Source organism: Aphidius gifuensis, linkage group LG3, assembly GCF_014905175.1.
Source record: "Aphidius gifuensis isolate YNYX2018 linkage group LG3, ASM1490517v1, whole genome shotgun sequence".
NCBI classification, from domain to species: Eukaryota; Metazoa; Arthropoda; class Insecta; order Hymenoptera; family Braconidae; genus Aphidius; species Aphidius gifuensis.
Window position 1 is genome coordinate 20,896,019 of NC_057790.1, and position 6,000 is coordinate 20,902,018.

The following is a 6,000-nucleotide window of genomic DNA, read 5'->3' on the forward strand; positions in this document are numbered from 1 at the left end:
ATTAATTTTATAATCAATTTATCTATACATTTAACTTGAATTAAAATACTCGTTTATTTTATTTATTAAATACTTTTTTTATAATTCAATTTTCACATCATTTTTTAAATTAAAAAATTAAAATATAATTTTTTTTTTTTCAATTTATAAAAAATAATAACATAATCTATTATGTTTAAAAAAAAAAAAGGAAAATTAATTTCCTGGTTAATAAGAGTTTAAAAAGAAAATAAAAAAAATTAATTATTTATATATTGTATCAATTTATTTTTAAGTGCTATTGTGTTTGATCGACCCGGTGGGATTTTTTAATTAAAAGATACAGAGAGCTGACCGAGTAATTTTCAGTACTGTATGCATATCTTTTGAATATAACGTGTGTCGTTTGAGTTGTATGTATATGCAAGAGTTGTTGGATGAAAAAAAAGAAAATAAATATTAAAAAAAAAAAAAAAACCAGGTCTCTGATGGCTTGGCTGGCGCCTATAAAACGACCAAGTAAAACAAAAAATGTGACTGGACAGTTTTTTCTGTAAATGTATTTATTTTAGTATATGTGTTTACGTTAGTGATACTGGTTGGGTATTTTAGATTTTTACTTTTGATACAAGGGTGGTGGACAAACATGTAGGCGAGAGTGAGGTGTCGTTTGGACCGGATATACGACGTACCAGGGTATAAATCGAGCGCGGAACGCGTCACCAAGCGCAATGTCCGGCTTGTAATGGAAAAAGATATGATCTTTGGGTCATGGAAGGCCAACTCGAAATATATTTTCTAAAAAAAAAAAGGGAGCAAAAGTGACATCCACTTCTCATCACCCTCGAAAATATATATATATTTAAATTTTTTTTCACCTCTATCTTTAACATTTTTTTTTTGTCAATTGTTCTTTTGCTAAAATAAAAAATATATAGAATTTTTTAAAATAAAATAATTTTTCATTTTTTAAAATTAATATTTACATAAATTTAAAATTAAATTCTATCAATTGCATTAAAGTTTTTTATTACTTTAAATCTTTAAAGTTTTAACAAAGACACTTGGTTTTACTTTATCACATTGAATTTCTTTGAAATTTTATTTAATTACATTTTTTTTTTAAATTCTTTTTATATATGACAAAATATTACAGTTGAAATTTTTTATTGATAGTCTTATGAACACATATATGTGTATATTATTTTAACGATTTAACGAGATCGTTATTTAAACATTTAAAAATTTATGTGTCTCTTGCTATCACACCCCAACAAATTTAATTGCTCAATAAAATTTGTTTAAAGAATTAAATAAATGTCAAAAATATATTCTTGAATAAAATAAAAAAAAAAAAAAAATTATATATTCTCACGATACTAAATTTTATCGATAAATATTCATATCTGAAAATTTATAGTGAATATTAATTATCATTGAATGTCATCATATGCCAGCTTATAAATTTTATTTATTTATTATTAAATCTGTTATAATAATTAAGTCTAATTTTATTTAAAAAGAATAGTCTTTTAATTCATTTGATAATTTGAATAAATAAAAAATACATCTCTCTTATTTTTAAATTTAATAAAATTAGTATATTTTTATCGAAAATTTACAATATAGGTAGTAAAAAAGATAAAAAACAAAATTAAATAGAGAGAAATAGCAAATGAACGACGGGGTTGTATCTACTATCTTCGATTTCCCCGGGCATTTGTCTCACCAATAGAGTCGTTTCTTTTGTCTTTTTGTGGTGGTTTTGTTGGCAAGCTGAGCATTGAGAAGACCCCAAGGCGAAACTCAAGCAAACGATTATCGACTTCCCTTTTTCTCTTCTCAATCGTCTCTTTACTCTTTCTCTCTGTACTCACCTACTTTATCCGTAATTCGCAAGGGGTTTATATTACCTTATATATCGCTCGATCGAGCCGATTTGTTCTTCGTCTAGGTCTTTTCTCTTTCCATGAATATAGCTACATCCCTCTTTTTCATCTTGATATACCTCATACCATATACTAAAAACTATCCACTAAGTCTCGTTTCATTATCGCTTTTCTTCTTATATATATACCAATTTTTTTTCAACAATAAAATATTGCCGATATATAAAAAAAGACAAGACAAGACAATGATTGTTTTATTATTAATTATAAAAAATAAATACATACAATAATAATAATTTATTCAATTTGTTGGCAAGCAGATAGGCCAATTTACGATAGATATGCTGCTGAACAAATGGGACCACTTCTTTAACACATTTAACTGGTGTCTTGCTTTTCTTAAGGATTACATGAACAAGGTTTGCAGGTGTTTATGCTGCATGTACAATATTTGCTGTTATGTATAACTTAATGCATCCAGATTATCCATGACGTGAGGTTAGCTTTGCGTACGGTGTACCAAGAAATACGTAACGCGAAGCTGATTATTCAATTGTTATGATGTCAATTGAAAATTGTATTAATCATCTTCAGTGTCCTGATAATTTAATTAAAATGGAACATGTATTATGATGATGATTATTATTATGCCAAAAATATATATTAAATAAAAATGAATATTAATGATGGACAAAATTAAAGAGAAGAAGAAATATAAACAAAAAAATGGGGAATGAGAATAAAAATTTGAAATAATATTAAAAATGATAATACTTACCAAAGAGACAAATCCAAGGACAAATGGCGATTGACGATAGGAAAAAATAAATAATAATACTAAAGAGATTAAAGTTGTAGATTTAAAAAAAAATATACAATAAAAGAATCGAAGAATTTTGTTGTATCTGTAGTTGATGAGAAAATGAAATATTGTTGTACATTGTGAATATTTTGATGGACAAGTTGAAGTGAAATTGTTGGTATATGCTTAACTTGTCTGCGGCAGGCTGGTCCGGTCGACTTACAAGCATCATACTGGCATCGAAAAATAAAATAAAAATATATATACAATGTAATTTAATGAAACATATAACATTGTATATACTATGTAACTTCATTCAGCAACCATATTTTCTCAACACTGAAATGAAATAAATAAAATATAAAAACACTCATCTCAACCAACAGTCGAAATATAATTTTTATTATTTCAAAAATAATAATAATAGTAATGTAATATTTAGTTGATATAATGTATAGAAATTCGTAAATACCAATTGTATAAATTCAATAGGTAATTATTTTCATTTTGTTTTTTACCAAAAAAAGAAAAACAAAAAAAAAAAATATTGTTTAAAAAATTAGTATAAACTAAAGCAGGCTAAAAAAAAAAAAAATTGTACGAGAAAATTACATATATATTTTTCTCAAGTGCGTGCATAAAATTTCGAAAAAAAAAAATGAAAAAAAAAATTGTACTTGTGTATGTCGATAGTCGAAACGATAATGCTCGTTTAAAAAAAAAAAGAAAAGAAAAAAAAAAAAAAGACTGAATCTTTCATGTTAATTTAATTAATTGTTCAAAATAATTATTTATTCATTATGAAATAATGAATAAATAAAACACCTACATAATATTGTATTTTGTTTTTATGTTTATTTAAAGAAAAAAGAAAAGTGGTTTTTTTTTATATAAATGACGAGTGATTTATATTTTCAAGTACACTTGCACACATTGTAAATAATATTGTAAAATAATGAATCAAAAAAATAAGATACAAAAAGGTTAGAAATTATTAAAAATAAATAAGTATAAAAATAATGGGAGTAATTGTAATGTTGGTTTCGTAATATCATCCAACAAATCATCGTCGCGTAGCGAATAAGTTGGCGATCCTTCTCGTTTTGATTATTTATTTATTTTTATATATTATTTTTTTTTTCTACAGTCTCATGTGTTACACAAATATATTTATTATTATATATACGACAATTGTAACGGTATTATTAACGGGCACCAATGTGCACAATGATATGAATATTCATTTTGCTGAAAGCATCACAGTCATATATTATTATTTTTTTTATTATTAGCTTTTTGTTTTCTTTTTTTTTTATATTTTTCTTAATTGTAAACCTACAGTTCCGTGACAAAAGCCACAATTATTATATATACGTAATGAGAAATATATAAAACAAAAAAAATAAATGAAAAATATTGTTTCGTGGCTTTTAAAGTTTGATTTATAACAAAAATCTAGAAACTAAAACAACAAGTTAATATTATTTCAAAAAAAAACAACAGACATTACACTAAAAAACTTTGCTCACTAATCATTTGTATTTTTTTTTTTTTTTCTTCTTCATAAAAATATTGTTATTATGTAATGTATATAGACCATTAAATTATTTGTCATTGTTTATGTTTAGTTATTTATTAAATACTGAGTCACAAATATACTAAATTTATTGTGTTAAATAATAGTCGACAGTTATGTTCAATTTTTTTTTATTAATTTAAAAAAAAAGATATATATAAAAACAGAAACAATTACATTCCGTATGTCCATGAAAAAATTATATATATATATCAAAGATTGTAAAAATATATTTAGAAAAAAAAAAATTATAATTTATTAAATAAATTCATGAAGAATAAAAATTAATAAATTAATAATGAATAAATGAAAAAATAAAAATGTAAAAACTCGATAAATGAACTCAAGTGTAATTGTAATTATTTAAAATGTCTCTCCATCTTTTTTTTTTTTTTTTAATTCAATGTCATTTTGAATGTGCTGTTTAACTAAAAAATAATAAAGTGTGCAGGTATTATTTAACTATTTTTTTTCTCATAGACTGATTGAAGTTAAAAAAAAATGAAATGTTTTAAAATTAAACTACTGTAAAATACAAGTTGTTAAAATGTTAAGAGTGATGAATGATTCTAGTCAATTACAATGAGAGTTTAAATATGCATTTTATATTTATTTAAAATTCAGTACTTGTGAAATTAAAATTGTTACGACTAATGTAATTAACTAAAAATCAATATTACAAAAATTTAAATGAAAAAGTAAGATATTTAAAATTACACAAAAATACAGTAAATGAGATAGTTGAATTAAAAAAAAAAAATATATAGGTATATTTAAAGAGATTTGTAATAGATTTTTAATGATAATGAGAATAAAATTGGTTAAAAAACGGAAGAGAATTGTTAAGTACAAGTTCCGATGATAGCTAAGGGTAATGTTTCTTCTGAGTAATTACGCGTAAATAATTAAATCAGTACAACACTTAAAACAAAAGTAAAAGTTGCTTTAAAATACGTGGCTTGCTTCGAGTTTGTTGTAATTTTCTTCTTACTTCACAACTACCACTTCAAATTTTATACTTGTATATATCTTCAGGCCGATTTTATCAAGCGCAAAGAAGTTGCAAACCTTAAACTCTCTCGTACAACTTTGTTAATATACAATTCTTTCTGAATAAAAAAAATAAACAAATTCAATAATTATTAAATGCTTGAATTATAAAATACAATTAAAATAATAAAAGTGATAATTTAAAAACAAGCAGCTAATGTCAATAAAAAAAATTTTTATATTTTATTTATGTTTTATTATTTTTTATTGTAAAATAAAAATCATAAATTTTGACAATTTTTTCGTTTCTTTTGCTTACATTAATTAAATTAAAATTATGTTGGTTTGTATTATTATTATTGGTGCATAATTTAAGCTCTAAGTAGATGAAAAAAATACAAATAATATTTTGGTTGTGTAAATGAGATATAATTTATATAAAATAATGATATTTGTGGTTTTTTTTTTAATTGTTTTGTAAATTAAACATACTGCTACGTGACAATATCTGTGATTATTATAACATGGTAGTTATCGAATCTTTTCACGTACACAGTTGACTCAATCAACGTTCAGCTAAACATCTCATCAACACGCTGCCAACCAATTTCAATACTTTAACACAACATTAACAATAATTATGTTATTTTTTGCTGAAAAAAAATATAATTTACTGATGGAAAATAAGATGAGAGAGACAAAAATAATATTGATTAAAAATTAAAGTAATTTTTAATTGCAATACTTTGTAATAAATTAATTCG